The following is a 25,386-nucleotide window of genomic DNA, read 5'->3' as shown; positions in this document are numbered from 1 at the left end:
GGTTTTCAACCATGTGGGTTATATTCCACAGTTACTAGCACAATTAGAATTCCTGATTCAAGTAAATGCCTCGAATAAACTTGGTCATCGAACCATTATTGACGAGGGGGCATCTACTTGCATTATGTCAATGAATTGCTGGAAAACACTTGGTTCACTGCCTTTGTCACATTCACCAACAGCGTTAAAAGATTTTGACATATGTAAATATACGCCATGTGGAATATTGAGTAATCTACAAATCAAAATAGGAGGAAAAATATTAACTGTTGAAGTTGAGGTTGTTGACAGACCCGTTGACTATAACATTTTACTAGGAAGACCATGGGTTTATGCTATGGCTGCTGTGGTTTCAATGTACTTTCGTATGATTGCATTCCCTCGTAAAGGTGGAATCACAGTTATTGACCAACTCACCTTCTTCGCCTCTAGTTCACATGCTACTGGAAGCATTTCGTCGGTACACGGAGCCCTGCTATCTCTTCCAAAAATTGGTGTAGGTCTCTTTAAAGATCCTTCCCTAATGGGTACGTTTTCGCTACCACCACCATCAAATTTGGTGGAAGTGGCAAAAGTTGGGACTTGCAACATGATATCTTCCACTTCATTTGACTTAAGAAGGATTACCAATAGTTTTGAAGTTGATAGTAGTAATGAAATCATGCCACTAAGCCCTATTGAGCTAGCATAACAATCAATATTTCTGGCTTGTGCGGTGAATCCAAATCCATTTTTGTCAATTGTATGGGTAGATCATTCATTAGAATATGGAACTTCCTTCGATCCCTTTTCACGTATATTTTCTACTGATGAAGGAATCATCCAATCAATGACGATGGAAGGAGAACCATGGGAGTATTATCATCATTGTTCCCATATTCAAGATCACATAGAAGATTATTCAAATGAACTTAATCACCCTTCAGTTGTCGATTTCCTTTCAAATTCTATTTTCATAGATATGGTAGATTTTGAGCAAAACTTGTCAAATATCAAAGAAACTATTTCTATCAATATTTCAACCAAACCCAACATTGTAGAAAAAATTCATGTTGGCAAATTTTGTTCTCCTTCAAAACTTGATATTTACCATTCTCTCTTTCATGAATTTCGAGATATATTTGCATGGTCATATGAGGAGATGCCAGGAATTGACTCTAGTATAGTTGAACATGAAATTAAAATGTATCCTGATGTCAAACCAGTGAGATAGCGCCTCCATCCTGTTCATCCAAAGAAGGTTGCTACTATTAAAATAGAAGTTGAAAAACTTTTGCATGCTGGTTTCATTTACGTTGTTCCTCTTACTGATTTGGTTTCCAATATTGTTCTTGTCATGAATAAACAAGGGACAATATGCATGTGTGTTGATTATAGGGATGTTAATCAGGATTGTCCAAAAGACAATTATCCTACTCCCTTTATCAACCAGATTATTGATGAATGTGCCGGATGGGAAATATTCTCATTTATGGATGGTTTTTCTAGCTATAATCAGATCAATATCTGCCCAAAGGACCAATCTAAAACTGCATTTATTTGTCCATTAGGCACATTCACTTATAGGAAACTCCCGTTTGGTTTGAAGAACACAGGGGAAACATTTTAGAGGGCGATGAATTATGCCTTCCATGACATCAAACAGATTGTTCAACCATACCTTGATGATTTACTTGCTCATTCACGAAAGCGTTCTGATCACCCACAACATTTGAGAGCTATATTTTTACGATGTCGACACTACAAAATACGACTCAATCCACACAAATGTTTGTTTTATTTTGGTTATGGTCGTTTTCTTGGATTTGTAGTGTCTAAGGATGGAATTCGGATTGATCCACTTAAGGTTCAGACAATCCTTGATTTGCCTCCACCTTCCAATCTACTACAGTTACAGAGACTCCAAGGGAAGGCTAAATTTCTGAGGAGGTTCATTCATAATTATGTTGAAATGGCTAAAGTGTTTACTCGTTTATTGAAAAAGAGGATACCTTTCCATTGGGACCAGGTTGTGCAATCTTCTTTTGATGCTCTTAAATATACCTTGATTAGAGTTTCATTAATGTATTACCCGAATTATCAAAATAACTACTTCTTGTATCTTACCACTGTAGATACAACCATTGGAATGGTTTTAGTCCAAGAAGAAGATGCGATTGAACATCCGATATATTATTTGAGCTACAATCTCAATGATACAAAAGTTAAGTACTCTTACATCGAAAAGTTAGGTCTGGCTACTGTTCAACTTGTACATAGATTTCACCACTACATCCTGCTTCGAAAGAACACTGTCATTTTGGATTGGAACCCTATGAAATATATTTTTTCATGTCAATTGTTGGGGGGAAATACTCAAAATGGATCATAATTTTGTAGGAGTTTGATTTGGAATTCATCAAATCCAAATCAAATAAATGTCTAGTCTTCGCTGAGCTTCTTTGCGACCTTCTCTCAAATACCATTGATTCAACATCAGAACCATCAATTCTGGATGGGTCTCTGTTCTTGATTCTGTCATCTGACACATGGTATGGAGATATACTGATTTATCTCCAGACCCAAACTTTCTGACTTGATACCTATCGCTCTCAATAGTGACGTATCTGATACCAAGCCAAATATTATCTGATCATTGGCGACACTCTGTGTCGTCATGGTATCGATACGATTTTATGAAGGTGCCTCACTCATGAGGAAGCCGAGAAAGTTTTGAATGATTTCCATTCAGGTGCTTGTGGTGGATACTTATCTGGTTATGCTATCACGTAGAGAATTCTCTGTGTTGGTTACTTCTGGCCTTCCATATTCAAAGATTGCATAATTACTGTCATAAGATGTCACGCATGTCAGATCTATGACCGTAAAGCTAGATTACCACCTGCACCATTGCATCCTGTCGTCGTTGTTAGACCATTCAACAAATGGGGCATTGACTTCATGACATGTAACCCCACCTCGGCTGGGGGAATGGATACATTATAGTCGTTGTTGACTATTTCACAAAATGGGTCGAGGCGATGCCGACATTAAACAACAGTGGCGAGACGACTCCTGTTTTCTTTTTCAACCACGTGGTTGCCCAGTTTGGTGTATCATAGGCTATATTTATATATCATGGGTGACATTTTCACAATCACATGATGGTTGAGTTAACTGCCAAGTTAGGAATTTCACATGATAGTTCTACTCCTTATTATTTGCAAGTGAATGGACAAGTTGAAGCCATCAACAAAGTCCTGAAGCGAATGCTTCAAAGAATGATAGGGGTTCATAAACGAAACTGGCATTTAATCATGTACTCTGCCTTGTGGGCATATCAAACCTCGGTGAGAAATGCAACTGGATTCACACCCTTTCAATTGGTGTATGGTCTAGAGGCAATTTTGCTGATACAATGCGAAATTTCATCGCTTAAACTCACGATTGACCTGTTACCCGACACTTTTGAATAAGAAACTTGTTTCTTGGAGCTTATCCATGTGGATGAAACCCATCGTGAATCCGCATTGGCTAAAGAAGAACATAAGAAACGAATTAAGGTGCAATATGACAGAAATGTCAAGCCTGGCATTTTTTTAGAAGGAGACCTAGTCTTGCTTTACGATTAGGAAGCTGATAAACTAGGAGCAGAAAAATTTGAGCTACTTTGGATGGGTCCTTATATTGTCAAGAATTTTTTGGAAAAAGGTGCCTACGAGTTGGTGGATTATGATGGAATTCCATTGTCACAACCCTGAAATGGGTTGTACCTCAAACATTACTATGCTTAATTAAGTGTAGTAAAACTCACTGTATATATGCTTTAATTGCATGTGTGTGTGCCAATGTGACTTTTAGAGTTTTTATGTGGTTAAGTAATTAGATTTGCATTTGTTGCAGATGTCAGAACCTTTGGAACCATTTATTGGTTACGTTGATGGTTCTAGTCGTAGTACACAAAATCTATCTTCTGCAACATGGGCCATTTTCGCTCCAAGTGGCAAGTTAGTGAGTTTTCAAGGGATTTGTATCTGTCGATCGATGAAAAATATCGTTGAGGATAGCACATTGATTGAACTTATCTCTGATGCCATTTCAATTAGCATTTGCTGAATCATCGTTAGGGTGGACTCACAACTCGTTGTACTGCAACTAACAAACATTATACCATCCAAAACCAAACAATTCTTCATATGTTCCTTAGAGTTTGTATTTTCGAATGACATTTTGAGTACATTCAATATTAACATATTTCTAGAAACTTTAACACATTAACTAATTCATTAGCAAACTATGTTTCCAAGACATCTTTGGTCATCTAACCTAAAAACTCAAAATGCATGCAAAAGATATCCTAAGTAGACCTAGTGATGCTCATGATAACAGGTCACAACCTGAGCTATCATGCGCAAGAGCCGCATCCAATGGCCTAGAACACCAATAGTATGGTGCTACATCCTCATAGGTAACTCCTTGATCTGGAAATCTGGAATACCAAGGGTCAATCCCTCTACATGATCCTGCAACTCTGCCAGTGTCACGGCCAAATCCAAATCCTGTAGAACTACTCTCCCAAAATTTCTCCGCACTGGTCCACCTGCCTCCTGTCAGTGCCTCATAGGTCGAATAGTACCCACATCTGCATGCATGAGAATGAGTTTAGTTTAGTCTTGGAACATCAAAACACAAAAACATGTAGAAACTTAAAAATAAAAAAACACTTTGGTCAAAAAACAATTTACCTCTAGCACCCCATTCATCTCCCACTGGTAGGCTCAACTCCGGATCTCCACAAAATTCCATTCTTGAGTATGGATGCTCCTCGACGACACTGTGTTGTTGATCGAGCCAACTGAAGAATGTAGTGGAAAATGTAATCGCTGACTGACCAACATGTCTAGACATCAATTCGACCCATCGCTACATCCGTGGATCTCTATGACCAGCTACACCCAGTGTTACATGATGGGGTTGCATCAATGGAATTATTTCTAAGGTAAAAGAAATTAAGAGTGATCCATAGCTAAATTTCTTGGTCTTACCACTCTTTACCTTTGTCAGCTGCTCTTTCAGTGAGGGAAGTACTGCCTTGCACTAGTTGCATAAAGTTGGCTCAAGACACTCAAGTGCATACTGAACATATGATCTGTTAGCCAAATGAAGTGTCACACTGCCTACTAACTTTGTGATGGTGAAAAGAACTATTCTCAAAGGCAAATCACAGATGTCCTTGATGATTATCTTTCTATCCTTGCTAGGCTATGTACATGGCCGACAGAATTGTCGAACATAGTCCCTCACTGTTTCCCCTCCACGTGTAGAATCTGAAAGAGATATGGGGGCACCATGTCTCAAAAACCCTGTAAGAAAGTAAAAATCATCGATCACAATAGGGAAAAAATTTTCTCTTATGTGAAAATCCTGATCTGTTGGATCCCATGCATGAACTAGGAACTACAATAGTTTTGATTGTTGCCTCATTTCGGACAACCTGAAGTATTTGAGCAACCCATAGTTTCTGAGGGCCTCAAATGTACCCGGATCATTTAGGGAAACCATGTATTGTTCTTCATGCTCTCTTTCTCACCAAGTAATAGACATTCTGATCCGATGAAATCCTGAAATCAAACCATAAGCTTAGTTAGGATCCTTTTCATGCAAAAAACTAGAAAAATTTTGGGTAAATTTGGTGAAACAAGTTTAAAACTCGCCCAACGCAACCCAGGCAAGGAGAAACTGCACTATAGTGTAGAATCCCTTCTATTTGGGTGCTCCCTAGTGTAGTTTTCGACATGCAAGCCTGCATTGGTCCTAGGGCGAAAAATTCAAACCCCAAGGGCCCTAAAAACCCTAAAAACTTGCATGAAATAGTAAAAGAATGATATGAAAATAAAGAGGAGGGGTAGATATCCTACCTGGTCCATACGACACGAGAAATGATCCACAGAATATCTCGTAATCAGCTGATGAATATCGAGGTAAAAAACAAGGTCAGAGCACAAACTGAATGGTAAATTTCAAATGGTGAAAATGACATGGTAAATTCTTGTTTTTATGTTTATTTCATGAGCATTAAATGAGTAAAATTTAGTATTTACCTATTTTTACCAATGAAAAAGGTATGTTTAATCCATTTGGTGTTGTTTTGAATAGATTTACAGTTGACTTACAGAATTTGACGTGCACGACCGTGAATTGTACTTTGACCACATATCATACTTTTATCTCTTTTTCGAGCTCTGTTAAACATCGAAAAAGGAACCCGCTTGGATTCCTCTTTAACCTCTTTTCAAATTCTCGAAATATGAAAATATTTCTGAGCGCTTGTCCTTTTCAGCTCGTTAATATATTGGAAATGACATCTACTCAGTATAAGTTTAACCCTTTTTCGGGCTGAGATAGATTATTTACGAAAAGGAATATGTTGATCGAACATGGTCAATAGGTTCTCTCTTGTATTGCTTTATGCTTTTTAGGACTTGAGAGACAAATATATGAAAAAGAACTTGTGGAGTTTTCTTTTTTCCCCTTTTCAAATTCCCTAAATATGAAAAGGTCCGAGTTATCATTGTCGTTAGACTCGTTAAAACATCAAATAGCGATAAACTTGTCCATCATGACAAGACATAGTTTCACCTTTGCTAGGCTCGTTAAAACATCACATAGCGATGGATTCATATGAAGGGTGGAATTATACAAAAAGAATATGTTATCCTCCTCATGCTTGATAAAAATAAAGAGGTACTGGTCAGCAATGACTGGGGAAAATTGGAAAAAGGGGTAAACCACTTTATGGCAACAGGTTGCTCTTGAACATGACACTTTCACTTCATCATTGTGACTATTTGGGTTGGGTTATCTACTTGATGGTCATCATACCTTGGTCTATCATACCATCCATTACTTTTGTTTTGGGTCAATGCTGCCAATCCATTTAGTGTCACACACATGTTCAAGAGAAGTCACTCAGTTAAAATTCGTCCTTTGCAATACCATAAACCTTCATTTTCATAACCACCATTCCTGAACCTTGTGTCGTCCGTCAAATTCAATCTCCATAATCATTACACTCGTTTCGTGTCATTAATGTGGGATACATCAAGGCCCTCCTACTACGAATCGCTTCTTGTCGACATTAGCACATTATCCAAGAAGTTGACTTAGAAACACCCCTTTAGTACCTTAAGGCTTGCATACATCAATGGCAGGTTTCTCACTTCCGGTGATAGGTTGACATCACTGGCATTCGTCTGAGAGAATTTGTGTGGTGTTTGAAATCCAAACCTTCATTCACTCCATGTAGAATGTATTTCAATACCTTGAGGGTCATTATCATTATCGGTGATTTCTCTCGCATCTGTTAACAATTTACATCATTGGCTGGTAATTAGATAGTGTCTTCCCATGTTCGACTACAGATCACATATTCACATGGTTAGATTCATACTTGAGTGAACGATTGAATGATATAGAAGACCCCTCTAGTTTCATCCATTCGGGATGCGATTTCAGGAAATGTACCAAATCATCTGTAAAATGGCTCTACATTTATGGCCATCCTATCATGGGTCTATATTTGTAGACGACTGTCTATGTACTTGTAATGAAGGTTTATATGTTGAGCATGGGTATGCCTTCCCTCAGAGAGAGAAAAAATAAAAATATCATGATATTATGTATTGTAATCGATGCAGGTCACCAACCACTTCGGAACCTCCTCATCACACCATAAAGCATATCACTCGACATCATTATTTTCGACTTCATGCTTTAGGGGGCAGCTATTACAAATCCATTTGGGCACATCACTCCCATCATTCAGATCAGTACCATTAGGGCTCATCAAACCCTAATTCAGTTGCTACATGCCCTAGAAAAGTCACCATTTTGAATGCCTCCTTCCTTGAGAGTTTCTTGGCCTGAAGCCCTCCATAATTGCCTCCTTGAGGGACCAGCGCAACCTTGGACAGGGGTAAGTGCACTTCAGTGTAGGTAGGCCCATGTCAGGGTGCTCTGCAAAGCACCTAGGCCCACTTTGACCTGCACTGGGTGAGATTGAGTGAAATTCACATAGGGTTCTAGGAATATTCTTATCCTCTGGAGTCATCTAGAAGATTCCCACACTTATCACCTCCTATGAGCTCGAAAATGGATGAGGAATGAGTTAAGTAACCTCCTATCCTCTCATCCCTTCCTCCATGGAAACTAACTCTAAGTATGGAAGGCCATTCAATACCCTCATTTATGACAAAATCTCCTCCATCTGCCTATAAATTGAGCACTCATCTAAGTGATCACAGGCTGGAATTTGAGGATTTGTAAGGAGATACTGTTGAAGTGAGAATTGAGATTGTAAGTGAGTAGTGTTATGCCGCTGGAGCGCTGTGCTATTGATGTGATGTTGGTTGGAACTCAAGCTGGAAGAGTGACAATGGATTGGACTTCATGGTTGTAATTCTTCCTTCTACTTAATAAAGTTGTTTACATGTTTTTCCATATTCTTATCTTAATATATGATGTTTATATGTGTGAATGTATCTGATTCCATTTACTTGTATTCCATAGATCTCTTTCTTTGATTAGTTCTCTACCTTCTGTTTATGCTTGTAGGTACTTTCTGAGCGAGTTAAGTTTGAGAAGGAGAGATGAGAGTCAAACAAAGGAGACAAAAGGAAAGCGAAAGAACAAGTAGGTCATTTGATTCCCTTTGTCTTATTTATCATTTATAGAAAAAGGACAAGCACTTTAAATATGTTGTTCTAGGTATAGATACCTACCTAGGGAATTAGTATTTATCTGTAGATACCAAATTCCTCATAACAGTCATGATGAGCCATGTGGTGGTAATTTTGCAGATAAGCGGACAACCTACAAGGTGCTGCAACTTGGCTACTACTGTCCAACAATCTTCAAAGACTCCAAAGCCTATGTAAAGAGGTGTGACAATTTCCAAATAATAGGAAGGCCAATAATATCAGATGAAATGCCACTTAAGCCACAAGTGCTCATAGAACCATTTGAGCAATGGGATCTGGATTTTGTGGGACCAATAAATCCACCATAAAACAGAAAGAAGTACATCTTGGTATGTATAGACTATGTAACTAGATGGGTTGAGGCAAAGGCAGTATCAAGAGAAACAGAAAGTACAGTGGTCACATTCCTTTTTGAGGAAATCTTTGTTAGATTTGGGGTACCAAGACAGATTGTGACTGACCAAGGCACACAATTCACTTCAAAACTTGTTCGTGATCTTATAGAAAAGTACAAGATCAAACACAGAAAATCAACTCCATACCATCCTCAAGCAAACATACAAGTGGAGTCGACAAATAAAGTCCTAGAAAATATAATGACAAAGATAGTACAGATGAATAGGAATGACTAGTCAGAAAAGTTGAGAGATGCACTATGGGCATACATAATAAAATGGAAAAACACAACTAGGTTTAGTCCATACCAGTTAGTGTATGGAAAAGAAGTCCTATTACCTATAGAATTTCAAATACAACCATTCAAGTTAGCAGCAAAGTTAGGACTAGAATTATCTGAAGCACAACAACAACGAGTAATGGAATTGAATCAATTGGATGAACAAAGACAACAAGCAGCGGAACACACAACACTAGTGCAACATCAAATGATGAAATGGCATGATAGATTCATCAAGGACAAGACATTCAACAAGGGAGACTGGGCATTATTGTTTGACTCCAAATTCAAAGATTTTAAGGCAAAGTTTACAACTCATTGGCTGGGGCCATATGAGATAGAAGAAATCTTTAATAATGAAGCTGTTCAGATAAAAAAAAATCGATCAAGAGTCTACTTCATTTCTAGTTAACGGACATAGACTTAAATTTTACAATAAAATTATCAATAAAGAAGATTTTGTGAAACAAATGACAAAAGAGACAGATCTAGAAGTAATGGAACAACGTAGCAATATGCATTCCAAGAATCCAAAAGAAGAATAAAAAATATAATTAAAAAAAATTAAAAAAAACAAGAAAAAAAATAACAAGTTTGCTTGTGAAAACTAGGCAAATGGCACAAAGCAAACATGAATTCATGGAGGAAAACCAACTAGTTTGGCTTGTATGAATTCAAAATTTTTGTTTTACTCTCACAACAGTTTGATTTTGTAGAATGAACCTCCAAAACAAAACAAGACTTGATGACAAGTCTTCAGATAAGCAAGGGGGAAGGTGCAAAAGGAACTCAGTTGAGCAGCTAGAAGTTTGAGAAGTTGAATTGAAGAAGGAACTTGAATTGTATCGCAGAAGGGACCTAAAACATTATTGGAAACATTGTGCAGAAGAGACCTAAAATGTTAGAAAAAACATGTATATACTGCATAAAAAAATACATGACAGTAGGGACCCGAATCATCAAGTACCAATTCCCGAAGGGACGTGAACGACATCAACAATCAATGAACCTGAATCAATGAAGGATGCAAGACCAGAAAGAAGAAATAAAGTCTATATTTCAATCTATCCTAGACATTTCATCAAATATATTTGACCAGAGGACATCATCAAATACTATGAGGGAGTAAAAGTATTGTAAGTACAAAATTTTTCTCTTGAAAATTCAATTTTTTTAGAGATTGTTAAAATTAAGTTAGTACCTGAATGCATATTTTACTTACATATTCATTTTACTACCCTCATCCTATTATTTTTACTTACATATTCATTTCATTACCCTCATCCTATTATCCTATTCATATATTCATACCCATTATCCTACATTTAATCTTATAAACATCCTCCAAATATTCATTTCATATTCTATATTCATATTCCAATTCATTTACATATTCCATATTCATTTCATTTCATAACCCTAAGTATTTTTCTTTTGAAAAGAAAAAAGGGATCAAAATAGAGGGTTCAATAGTTGAAACCCTAGAACCTGCACAACCATACACAACATTAGTATCATGGAATTAATTTTAAACATGACCTAAACATGGTCATTTTAAAATTAAAATACATATATTGAAATATATACATATGGAAACATGCACATTATAAAGTAATACAAAGTGGAAGAAATCAAAATAATTTATTTTGATAAGTTACAATTAAAAGCGCATAAGAATGATGCTATTGAGTGCAAGGGTTATTATAATGCAAATCGTGTGATGACAATACAATGCAAACAAATGTTATGAGTGTTTCAGAGGAATAAGCCGTAGGTAATGGAGGTAATGGATATGAGGGAGAGGTACGATGACAGTTGAATGGAGGCAAGACCATGTTTTAAAACTATAAACCATGCAATCAAAACTATTCAAAGTGGCGATCCAATCACAATGCATAAAAATACAATCCAGTGGTAATAAAATGTATGGTATGCAGACTATACGCTGAAATGAGTGATATATCAGTCAAAGGTCAAGAAATAAATTCTGCAAAGGTACTATGGGTTGGTATGCAGGATGACCATGATGAAACGAAGGACAACCACAATGGAAGCAATCAGAAAACGCAACAAGTGGAACGGTCAACCTAAATTTAAAAATACAACAGTAAATGTTTCAAAACAACACCGAGAGTTTGCATTCAACAGAGCTTATTTTCACACATACTCCGCCATTTTTACACACAGAGCATGGTGAAAATCATTTTCTCTCCACCATCACAGCCATTTTGCAGGCTCAGGGAGAGCAAAACCATAAGCCATTAGCGCATAGTTGTGAGCCTGAGATGAGTGGTTTGAGAGAGGAAACACGGAAATAGAGGAAAGTGAACCGAGAGGGAGAAGGCAAGAGATATAGTAGTTGGAAATCAGAGTGATAAGAAGGAAACACAGAGAAGATTGAGAGATAAGCCGAGGAGACTAGCAGAGAAAGCAGAGTTAGTTAAAGAAGATCTTGTGAGAAACAAGGTAAGATTGAAACTTGATCTCCCTCAATGAATGCAACAGATGTTTTATGAGAAAATCTCGGGATTCTTTTTATAAAACAGAAGTTAGACTCCAGGATATGGGAAGCGCTCCAACCTCCATTTGTCATTTTTTAAATGTTGTCTCTGCCATCAGTCAAAGAGTAAGGTTTTTGAAATGGAGTTTAACAAGTGGCAACCATTATGAAATGCAGGTTGGTTGAGTCACGACATAGAGAAAATCAGGGAAAATCATTGCAGACAGGTAACTCAACTCGGATCCTCCACGTTCACTCATGAAATTGCCAAATTAAATGATGAAACAAGATGTTAATTAAAGTTTTATTGCATAAGTAAATGCTTTCGTCGAGATTGAGTAATGAAACAAAGTGTTTAGTGTAGTTTTGATTACATAAACACATGTTTTCGCCGAGTTAAAACAGAGTGTTTAGTTGTAGTTTTGATTACATAAACACGTGTTTTCACTAAAGATTGGGTGATGAGACAGAATGATAAGTTAAAGTCTGGATGCATAAATACATGTCTTCACCAAATTGGTCAATGAAATAGAGTATTGAACTTGTATTTGAATGCATAAAACAAATGAATTCGTTGAATACATAGTGAAATATTTATGGTTGATTGCATAAACAGTGAGTTCAAATTGCATAAACAGTGGGTTCGATTGCATAGACAATAGGTTTAATTGCACACACAGTGGCCTTAATTAAACAACCAGTGAACGAAGAAATGATTCCAGTCTGACATATGAATGAGTTTTATAACCATAGGAGAGTTATAAGAAGAATGAAAATCGAAAGGAGAAGTCATGGTATGATTTTGTTTTTATAAAAAATTTCAAAATCAAAACAGAGTTCGATTTCCAATTTCTTTCTTATAAACAGTGATATGCATAAAGATGAATACTTCATTTATATGGACAGAGCAGAGTTTTGGTGAAAGAAGAACAGATCCAAGAATGGATTTTACATTAGAATAAGCAATTTTTTTTTTTGTTTCTCATTCACAGAGGTTAATGTTTAAAAAAAAACAGTGATTCATTGTTGCAGTGAGACAGAGACTAAAACAAGCTTGGCTTTATCGCTCTAAAGAATATTAGGATAAAGGTAAGCCCTTTTACAAAATGAATCAAAAAAGATTCTTATGCATGAATGATTGTTATTTTCGTTGTTAAAAATGAAGTTAATGCCAATAGAAGGGTATATCCACTGGTTTTCAAAAAACATGACGAAAAGATAGAACCAAAATTTCAAATAGAGAAATTAAAGAACGAAAGAATAGAAAAATTGTATCAAGAAGGGCTTATAGAGTTTCTACAGAGGTTTAATGGTCACAGTGAGGGTATAACTAGGGAATTTGTGAATAACTATACCCAAGAGCAAACAATGGTAGGGAACCTAATCATTCTAGTGACTCAGGAATATATCTCCCAAGAATTAGACCTTCCACTAACAAGGGAACACTATCATAAATGTCTACATTTCAAGGAGAAAGCATGGAATTTATTCTTGGAGAAAAACAGGAAGGGAGCCTTTGACAAAGCTAAAGGCATACCCAGGGAGTGGTTCAATGAGCCATGGGGAGAGCTAGTCTTGATCATTTAGAAATTCTTCACATGTGATAGAGGACAGAGTGTGGCACACTTGTATCATGTCAGGCTCCTCCAACACATTAAAGGGGAAGTCAAAATAAACTTTCCATATTTCTTCTCCCGAAGTCTCATCAAAATGATAGAGTCAGTAAGAAATGAGAACAAACCAAGAGAAGCTCAAGTCTATCATCAGGGACTAATAAAAATACTTGTAGAGCATCAAGTCAAAACACAGGGCATAATTTGGAGAGAGTTTTTAATCCAAAACCAGTATGAAGAACAGGTCATTGAGGAACATAACAAAACAGAGTAGGAAACCAGGGGCATCATGAATTCACCACTTTATCCCAGAACCAGGTCTAAGAAGCAAAATAACACTGTTATGGTTGAAAAGGAAACATCCATCATATCAACTCCTAGGAGGCTTAGGAGGAAGAGCCCAATAGAAATAAGTAGCAGGGACCAAGAAGTACAAATTGTAGAAACATGTTCTATAGAGAAACAGGTAGAGGATATAATCGAAAGATTAGAGAAAGAAGCTCTAGAAAAAGATTCATATTTTGATAATGTGGAAGCCACATCATTTGCAAAAGACACACAGGAACTAGAAAAAGAGTTACACTTGAGCAAAATCAAAGAATTGACAGACCAACTAGAAATAAACAAGATTCTGGAAAAGCACTTGAAGAAGGAAAATAAGGCATGCAAGAAAAATAATGCAAAGTTAGTAAAGGAGAATGAAAAATTAACTAAAGAGGTAGGAAAACTAAAGAGAAAGAATGACATACTTTGCAAACAAGCATTCAAGTGGCTTAAAGATAAGAACATGTGGAAGAACAAATATGAAAAACAGAAGGTCAAGGCTACTATGTATAAATAAGAATACAACATGGGGATAGATTATTTGTTAGAGGCTGTTATGAAACCATCTCAAGAAAAGATAGAAAAGATAGATCAACGCCTTAGAATTGAGCCTCTTTGAGGGGGCAACCTCCTTTACATTACATAAATGAACAATTCTTTGATGATACAAATGACAAAACCTCCTTTCTATATATAGGAGTCTAAGGAGTCACAATATAATCTAGCCGACCTAACAATAATAATATAAAGCCACAAAAATAACAATAGAGGAATTCTATGGGGCACATAAATAACAACATGGGGGTAATAGGGGCACAACAATATAAATAAGGGGTATAACTACAATAGTAATGGGGTAATCACTAGTATTATAGGGACCCAACATGCCTCTCTCAAGTGTTGTCCTCAACACTTGAGTAGTTCTGGATACTTCTGCATAAAATTCTCATCCTCCCATGTGGAATCTTCAGCGGATAAGTTCTTTCACTTGATAAGATACTCTGAAATTGATCGATTTCGTAGCTGTCGAGTTCTTGTTTCTGTGACTGCTTCCGGTTCCAATATAATTTTTCCTTCCTCATTCTGATTTGATGATATCCCGAACGAAGATCCAACTTGGTGAAGTAAATTGATCCATGCAATTCATCTAGTAATTCATCAATGACAAGAATGGGAAACTTATCTTTAATAGTGAGCTTGTTGAGCTCCCTATAATCTGGACACATGCGCCATGATCCATCATTCTTGTGCACCAATACTACTGGAGCTGAGAAAGAACTTTGACTCGGTTGAATTATACCAGCCTCTAGCATTTCTGCAACCATACCTTCAATTTCACTTTTTTGGACATATGGATATCTGTACGGCCTGATGTTTGGAGGAACACTTCCTGGAATCAGATGAATAGCATGATCATGATCACGCATAGGTGGGAGACCTTTGGGAGTCTCAAATACCTTGGAATGATTGTCTAGGACTTTTTGGAGATCTGGAGAAATAGATGATTCCAATGTGGAAACATCTAGCGAACATAATTGTGCAATTACACCTCTTTGCTCCTTTTTTAGAAGCTTTGTCATGCCATTAGAGCTGATTATCTTTCCTGGTTTCCCTGCAATACCCCTTAATTCAACTTCCTTTCCTTCCACAGAAAATTTCATGAAAAGTTCTTGAAAATTAAAAGCTATTGTACCCAAGGATTGTAGCCATTGGACTCCTAGTACAACATCAGCACCTCCCATTGGAATGGAAAGCATTGGGCTAGTCAATACATATTCTCCCATGGATAGCTTGATATTATGGCACTTTCCAAAACAATTTATTGTTCCTCCATTTGAAATCATCACTTGACACTCTGGTGCTGGATATAGGAAGCAATTCAATTCTTTTGCTACCCTACAACCAATAAAATTGTGGGTGCTTCCTGAATCAATCAACACTATTACCTTTTTCTTCTTGATTTGTCCTTCTATCTTGATGGTTTGAGGAGTGGTAATTCCTGCCAATGCATTACAAGATATGGTCGGATTTATTTGTTCTTCATCTAGGCTTTGTTCCTGGAATATATTCTCTTCTTTTGACCTTTCTTGCTCCTTTTCTTCTTCCTCTTCACAATCTATGTAGAATAATTTCTTCTCAACACACTTATGACCTTTTGTGTATTTGCTATCACAATTGTAACAAAGCCCTTTTGCTCTTTTTTCTTCCAATTGTTGTGGTGTCAACCTTGTAGGTTGTGGAAGACTATGGGCAACAACACTTCCATCTTTATAGTTGTGAACGGTATGCTTCCTAGTTGCCATAATTTTGCTTTCCATTTTTCTTGATAACCTGAATGCCTTCTCTAATGAATCAGGTTCCCAAAGGCGCACATCATGTTGGATATTATCCTTTAAAGACCCTATGAACACATCAATCCTATGCTCCTCTGGAATATCTTTTACCCTTATGTTCAATTTTTGGAACTCCTCAATGTGCTCCATTATTGAACCCTTTTGTTTGAGACTTATCAATTGGCTAAAAAAAGTGTTGCTTTTTGTATCCTCATAATGTGCTATCAATTCTTCTATAAAAATTGCCCAAGTGATAAATTGTTTACGAGAACAAAGCCATTGATACCATACAAACTGATTTGGTTCCAAATATAAAGTTTCCATACGTACCTTTTGTGTGTTTTGCACATTATTGAGATCGAAGAATTGCTCCATCTGTAATATCCATGTGGCGGGGTCCTTGCCATCAAACTTCCTCATATCGATTTTTGGAACATGGTGAGTCTTCGATCCAACATTAGAGTCTATGGAATCATGATTAACATTTCTTTTATTCTCATCATGAGTTTCCTTTACTGCCTTTTCACCATTAGTGACCCTTTCTTGTAGCAACTTCTTCAATTCATCCATCTTATCATCCATGCCATCAATTTTAGTGTCCATGCCATTCACCTTAGCTTCCATGCCATCCATTTTAGCTTCCATGCCCTTTATCTTAGATTCCACGCCATTTACCTTAGCTTCTGTTAGCTTTTGTGAGCATGACATTTGTTGCACTTGTTCTTGTAATTTTGATATATCATGTAGCATTTCTTCCTCTTCTTCATGAGTCATGCTAGAACTTTCAGGTTCCTTACTAGGTGTTTGCATTTTCTTTCCTCGGGGCATCAGTTACCGATAATAATGTTTTACTATGCCCTTTGAATTCCGTTAAACCAAGCTTACACAAAAATTAAAAAAAAAACTACACACCTTTTTTCACTTTATAGAAGCCTGATATTGAATCTGATGTATCCCTGTAATTTCAGATCATCCAATTCTGAAAATGCTACATGCAGTAGCCTTCTGCGTCCTCTTTCCAATGCCACAAGTCTGAGCCAAATTGGATTCTCCAAGGAAGAGTTATGTGAAATCTCCCACAGTGACTTGCTTTTAGACTGTTTCAGTAGAGTGAACTTGTACGACGTGCCACGAGTCACTGTTTCAACCTTTGAATCTGAAACACATATACAAGAAACTAAAGTCCGTCTTATTTTTGTACCTTTTTACGAAATTGAAATCCGATCCTCAGAGAGAGAGTTATGACGATTTTCCCCAGGTCACCTGTTTTGAATGTAATTCAGGAGTCTGCAAAAAGTCCAACTTCCTCATATCATATCTCCGAAAATATCGCGCGAAAAGCTCTGAAATTCGGACCCAAGGTTCAGCACTAATTCTTCTCAAATGGGTTTTTTTTGTGACTTCGGAAACGTCACAGAGAAAAAGTTATAGCGAAAATGCCACGATGACCTGTTTGGAGCAGCGAAACCCTAGAATCCAAAGCTCTGATACCAAATGTTATGAAACCAGCTCAAGAAAAGATAGAAAAGATAAATCCACGCCTTAGAATTCAGCCTCTTCGAGGGGGCAACCTCCTTTACATTACATAAATGAACAATTCTTCGATGATACAAATGAAAATACCTCCTTTCTATATATAGGAGTCTAAGTGGTCCCAATACAATCAAAGCCTACATAACAATAATATTGTAGGGCACAACAGTAACAATGATGGGCTTCTATGTGGCATAATAGTAACAATATGGGGGTAATAGGGGCACAACAATATAAATAGGGGGTATAACTACAATAGTAATGGGGTAATCACTAGTATTACAGGGATTCTATGGGGCATAGAAATAACAACATAGGGGTAATACGGGCACAACAATATAAATAAGGGGTATAAATACAATAGTAACGGGGTAATCACTAGTATTATAGGGACCCAACAGAGGCAACACAACGAGAGGCATCAGGATCAGGAATAGGATTCATAGCAGGGGTCAGGAGATCCAAGAGGAAGAAACAAGCATGAGGACATGCTTGTGAATCAACAAGGGGGAGATGTTGGCCCTCATTTTTGATACATTTTTGCTTAAGAAAACTTACTTAATTATTATATTATACATCCATTTTCCATCACATACACCTCATTTTGATGTATTTTATGCATATTCAGGTATTTAATTTTAATTTTGCAATTTCTAGAAATTAAGTATGGGGGATTTACGCAATGCATTATATTAGATATCATTTTTGGGATTCAACTGCGTTAAGTAAGTCATTCAAAGTATGACCATTTCCATGAGAGGTAGTCGTAAAGTGACTAATTTCTCATGATTTTTGAATAGTTCACTTAGCACTCATTGCATCGGGTGATGCTCACAGGGGTGAAGAAGTGGGATTGAAACTAGTGAAATGTGGAGAACGAATCACATAGCATCAATCATCACTTCCGGGGCTTGCACCCGGTAACCAGGACTTCCCAGGAGGTCACCCATCCCAGAACTCCTCTGGATCAAGCGCGCTTAACTGTGGAGTTTTTCCCCACAATCAAGCCCACTTAGCTTGCTACCCCATTTGCAAAACCTTAGCAAGTATTGTACCTCATGAACCATTCAAGTAGAGATCCCTTGACTCTTTTTGAATTTAAGTATGGGGGATTTACGCAGTGCATTATATTAGATATCATTTTTGGGATTCAACTGCGTTAAGTAAGTCATTCAAAGTATGACCATTTCCATGAGAGGTAGTCGTAAAGTGACTAATTTCTCATGATTTTTGAATAGTTCACTTAGCACTCATTGCATCGGGTGATGCTCACAGGGGTGAGGAAGTGGGATTGAAACTAGTGAAATGTGGAGAACGAATCACATAGCATCAATCATCACTTCCGGGGCTTGCACCCGGTAACCAGGACTTCCCAGGAGGTCACCCATCCCAGAACTCCTTTGGCTCAAGCGCGCTTAACTGTGGAGTTTTTCCCCACAATCAAGCCCACTTAGCTTGCTACCCCATTTGCAAAACCTTAGCAAGTATTGTACCTCATGAACCATTCAAGTAGAGATCCCTTGACTCTTTTTGAATTCAAGTATGGGGGATTTACGCAGTGCATTATATTAGATATCATTTTTGGGATTCAACTGCGTTAAGTAAGTCATTCAAAGTATGACCATTTCCATGAGACGTAGTCGTAAAGTGACTAATTTCTCATGATTTTTGAATAGTTCACTTAGCACTCATTGCATCGGGTGATGCTCACAGGGGTGAAGAAGTGGGATTGAAACTAGTGAAATGTGGAGAACGAATCACATAGCATCAATCATCACTTCCGGGGCTTGCACCCGGTAACCAGGACTTCCCAGGAGGTCACCCATCCCAGAACTCCTCTGGCTCAAGCGCGCTTAACTGTGGAGTTTTTCCCCACAATCAAGCCCACTTAGCTTGCTACCCCATTTGCAAAACCTTAGCAAGTATTGTACCTCATGAACCATTCAAGTAGAGATCCCTTGACTCTTTTTGAATTTAAGTATGGGGGATTTATGCAGTGCATTATATTAGATATCATTTTTGGGATTCAACTGCGTTAAGTAAGTCATTCAAAGTATGACCATTTCCATGAGAGGTAGTCGTAAAATGACTAATTTCTCATGATTTTTGAATAGTTCACTTAGCACTCATTGCATCGGGTGATGCTCACAGGGGTGAAGAAGTGGGATTGAAACTAGTGAAATGTGGAGAACGAATCACATAGCATCAATCATCACTTCCGGGGCTTGCACCCGGTAACCAGGACTTCCCAGGAGGTCACCCATCCCAAAACTCCTCTGGCTCAAGCGCGCTTAACTGTGGAGTTTTTCCCCACAATCAAGCCCACTTAGCTTGCTACCCCATTTGCAAAACCTTAGCAAGTATTGTACCTCATGAACCATTCAAGTAGAGATCCCTTGACTCTTTTTGAATTTAAGTATGGGGGATTTACGCAGTGCATTATATTAGATATCATTTTTGGGATTCAACTGCGTTAAGTAAGTCATTCAAAGTATGACCATTTCCATGAGAGGTAGTCGTAAAGTGACTAATTTCTCATGATTTTTGAATAGTTCACTTAGCACTCATTGCATCGGGTGATGCTCACAGGGGTGAAGAAGTGGGATTGAAACTAGTGAAATGTGGAGAACGAATCACATAGCATCAATCATCACTTCCGGGGCTTGCACTCCTTTCTAGAAATTTTTATGAAAATTGAATTTCAAGTGCAATTTTGGACATAATAAGGAATTCCCATAATAGCTATATGGATGTCATATTTGCAGGACACCTAGGCACAAGTTGGATACATGTATGGAAAGCTTGGGAACTAGGACTGAACTAAATCCAATTGGTTCGGTCAAAATAAGCTAAATCAGGCTCGGTCAAATCTGGTCAAACATGATCAATCATCCAGAAAATCCCTAGGAAATAGGGTAGTTTTATGATTTCATGGGATTGTCCATATTTTTAGTGATAGATTGGATGGATAAGACTTGGATAGGTGGATATGGATTGATATAATTTTTAGAGATACTTTAGATCAGTTTGTTTCATGATCTTCTATTTAAGCCAAAACTTTGGAGGCTTATGGCATGTAGAACTTTGTATAACTTATGTGGAGACATTTGAATATTTGAAGTTAATTTGAAGAACCTGTTCTACTTCCATTTTACTATTAAATGTGTGGGTGATTGACTGAAGTTGCAGTAGTTGATAACATCTCCAAGTGTGCAAGGCAAGGGTGGAGGGCCCCCACTCCAAGCTAAGTAAACTTCATTTTTAACTAGCTTAATTTTCATGAACTAGTTGCTTCAGATTTGTTTACTTGTTTTGTTTCAGATTTTCTTACTTGAATTGATGTGTGATGATTTATGTTGCTGATGAATCTTAGTTTGTTTATCATTTTGATAAGAAGGGACAACAAAGTGTTCAAGTTGAACCCTCCTTCTATTGAATTAATGAATCTAAACTAGAATTCATATTTATTGTGTTCAAGCAGTTTTATGCAAGTTCAGTTTTCTAAAAATAACATAATGATGAATGAATTTGTGATGAGGAATATCAAAGATCTCTTAAGTTAGGAGTCTCCTTCATTGTTTATTTATGCATCTTAAGCTGTTGTTAATTAATGATTTTTTATTTCTATTCATCAAGTGATATTGTAGAAGAAGGACACAAATGGATCTCTTAAGTTAAGAGCCACTTCATCTATCATATATTGCAGAAGTGAATTAGAAATTATTTAAATAGATTTATATTTGTAATATGCACTTCCTTAATTCTTCATATTTTATCTTCTAAGCTTGGCTACATTTGATATCCATACATTGTGGACATACCTCCACGTTTTACAAACCTGGATTGATAATGAATACTTGTGTTAATTTTTGTGAATAAATTATCCCAACATGTACTTGTGCATATCTAATTTACTTCTTTATATTTTCCACTGTGCAAAGTAGTTCTTGTTGAGATTCTTGGTTTGGTAGCGTCAGAGATTCTAAGATTCTAACCTAGACCCAAGATTGTGGAAAATTCAACATGGTATCAGAGGGTGTCTGAGCTACTTTGGAAGTTAGTGAATTAGAGTTGTGTAGTGTGAAGTACAACTTAAGAGGGAGTTGGTCACAGTGTAGGTGACAATGTCGAAGTTGGAGGCTGGTATCCAATATGAGGACAGGTTAGAGGGGTTGTCCATCTATAGCCCATGGAATGAAAGGATCAAGCTGGTCTTGCAGGTCAATAGGATTTGGGATTTCGCCAATAAATCCATCAAGAAGCCAATTAGCCAAAAGGAGCTAGAATTGTATGAGGATTTGGATACGAGTGTGATATTGATCATCCTTGATGGTGTGAAGGATTCCCTAATACCTCATTTGTCTAGGAAGAACACTGCACATGAGATGTGGATGACTCTTCACAATTTGTTCTAGAATAAGAATGAGAAATAGGTATTGGTATTGGAGGATAGGTTGGAGTCCACCAAGATGATACACGGTGAAAAAGTGACTTCGTATTTGATGAGATTGTCTCAGGTCAAATATGAGCTTGCTACCATCGATGTGACTATTTCAGATTCAAATATGGTGAGGATTTCTTTAAAAGGGTTCACCGAGGAATGGAAGCCCTTCATCAAAGGGATTGTTTCCAAAGAGAAGTTGCCAGAATGAAATAGGTTGTGGGACAAATTCATTCAAGAAGAGTGTGAGATGAGGATATTCATCCAAAGAAGAGGGCTTTAGAGGATGACATGGCACTTGCAGTACAACTGAAGGGTAAGTAGAAGAAGGACTTGAATAAAGTGATTTGTTTATTCTATGGTGAAATGGGTCATTTTTCATTAAGATGTCCAATGAAGAAGAAGGGAGATGACGAGACGAAGAAAGGGAAGTAAGTCGTCAGTGTTGCCACTTCTACTAAGATGGATGCTCTCACTAGTAGATTGGAGGACGAGGAGTTTGCCATGATATCTCATTTCTCACAAGGTACTATTGATGAGGATGGATTGTACATGGATAATGGTGTGCGAAAACATATGACAGTGTCGTTCGGATAAATCGTTCTTGCGGACAAGACCGATCTCCCTAGTATCTATGGATATCTAGCGACAAGCAAACCAAACAAATTCTATCTTTCTCTAAATATTGTGATTTATAAATAAAAGCCAATAGATGTTTTAGACCCTACCTCAAGTCCAATGCCAGTTTGTGGAAGCAACGCTCCATTCATCCAAATGAGCTCCGTTTTAAAGAACCTGCAAACACAAACAGGCACACATCAAATAACACCTACATAGCCAATATAATAAACCATATTTATCATGATGATCAAGGAATTCACGAAATAAACCATAGAAGACAATTTATTGAGAAAAATGAATCTGATTGTATTAACTTTAAATAAAGAAGAACTTTACAACCTTCGTGCCTTGATCCTGTACAAGCTCCTCCCAGGGTCCAGCAAGAACCTCCACTACTTTGAAAAGTTTCACTCTCTTCCCAATGAAGCCAAAAGGTATGCAATCTCTCCTCTCAAGCTCAATTAGGAAGTCTAAATTCCAATAACATTTACCCTAAAAAATGTTCAGCTTTCAACCTCCTTAGTAACCAGTCCAATGCCTCATTTTATAGTGCAAAGGAGGGAAGTTACTAGGTCCACCTTCAAAGGGATAGAGTCCTCCTTCAAAGGGATAAGCTCCTCACATCAAGGGGTTAGCTCCTTTAGTTATGGGATGCATGAACCACCTAGGAGCGAACTTGCCACCTCAAGATTCCTTCTAGAAGCATCCAGAATTAATCCAAAGTGAGTTTTTAAGAATAAACTTGCACCTTTTTTACTTTCACAGGGGTCCGCACCCACTCCTTTAGAGACAGAGTGGGCAGGTCCGCAGGTAACATGACCAAGGGGTGTGGGACCACAAGTGATGGTAAGAGAAAGTGCGGAACCATAGGTTTATAGATTTTCAAAGATTTTCTCTCATTTTTAAAGCTTGACATGAAGAGCTGAGGTTTGAGACTTGCAAAGGAGGACAGTGTGAGTGGTGATAGACTCACACTGACTGCAGAAAGTCATGATGACAATATTTTGTGTAACAGATTTCCCCCTAAAGTGCGAAGTCTATAGTAGATGAGGATTTCATTTATCATCTAAGAAGAGTGAAGTACTTTATCATTTCGAGGATCATCTTGTGGAGAGCCTGGTTGGAACCTGTAAAAACATTCAATGCAAAATATATATGAGATCATATCATCGCTGAGGTAGGCATTCCCATACTCAGATCAAAACTGACTAGAAAACCAAATAAACTGCTCTGATATAGGAATGATCTTGTAATACATCACAAGTATAGACACATGTAGACACAATATGGGCGCAGCTATCTGTTTATGAATAGTCCACTGTATAATGAATACAAAATTCCTCGCAACCTGGACGGTGGAAACTAGATCCAGGATCTTGATTTCTACTTCCAGAAATAGTACGATTCTATCCATGTGAATGAATGTGTCGAAGTCGAACATGGTAGAAACCGCTTGATTACCAGTCAATGATGTAAACTGTTAACAAGTGTGAGAGAAACCACTAGTAATGTCAATGGCTCTCAAAGTACTCAGTACAATCCATGAAATGTGAATAGATGTGTTGATGTCGAACATGTCACGGAATCCTTTGATCGAAGCTTAATGATGCAACCTATCATCGAAGGTGAGAAACCTGCCATTGAGGCATGCAGATCCCAAGGTACTGACAATTTCTAGATCATATTTCTAGATAATGAGCTGAAGTAGATAGAAAGCGATCCATTGTAGGAAAGCCCACAACACGAAATCATAGATCAAGTTTGAAGAAATATAGTTGCAAAGATTGACTCAGGGATGGTCAAGATGGATGACAGATATTTTGCAGATGAATGGTTTATTTTCACTGACCTCTTGAACACATAACGACACTGCAGATGGTTTGGTGACAATTGACCCAAAGTTAATACCCAGAAACCAGCTGAAGACTTTCAATATGGTTTGATTAACTGTTAGGTAAAGGATTTCCCAACACAGGTGAACAAAAAGTGTCGTCTTCAAGAGTGGTTAAATGTTTTTCTGAGACACAAAGTATGACAAACAGGTTCATTTTACTCTCCTTTCCCCCACCATTTTTGGCAAGTACCTCTTTATTTTTGACAAGCTTTAGGAGGATAACATTTGCTTGATTATAAGCTCACCCTTTGGATGAGTCAAACTTAGTTTAAATTCGAACCCTAAGAAGGAGTGGTCCGTTCCTGTTTGTAATTGAACAGGTCCTTTACTGTTAAATTTTAACGAGTCCAGTATAGGAGAAACTCGACGTTTTTCAATTTTAGGGAGTTAGAAGAAAACTTAAGAAAACTCCATGGTTGTCCTTTTTCGTAAATTTGTGTCTCCCAAGCCCGAAAAAGTATAAAATAATACTTGTGAGAACTGCTTGACCATTACGATCAAGGAGTACTTTTCATCATTAGTGTCCTTGATCCGAAAAAGTAAAAAAGCGATCAAAGACACATCGTTTTATAACCAATATCGAACTTGAAACAACAAAAATCCGGCAATCTTTTCATGTTTATACGGTCAGAAAAGAGCTGTAAGTGGTCCGTCCTTTTAATTCCGTTTTAACGAGTTTAAAAAGAAAAACTCGACAATCTTTTCATATTTTA

Source organism: Pinus tabuliformis, chromosome 8 (genome assembly GCF_031772625.1).
Source record: "Pinus tabuliformis cultivar Carrire ecotype Pingquan chromosome 8, CPIR1, whole genome shotgun sequence".
Lineage (NCBI taxonomy): Eukaryota > Viridiplantae > Streptophyta > Pinopsida > Pinales > Pinaceae > Pinus > Pinus tabuliformis.
The sequence above is the reverse complement of the archived record's forward strand: the minus strand, read 5'-3'. Positions refer to the sequence as shown.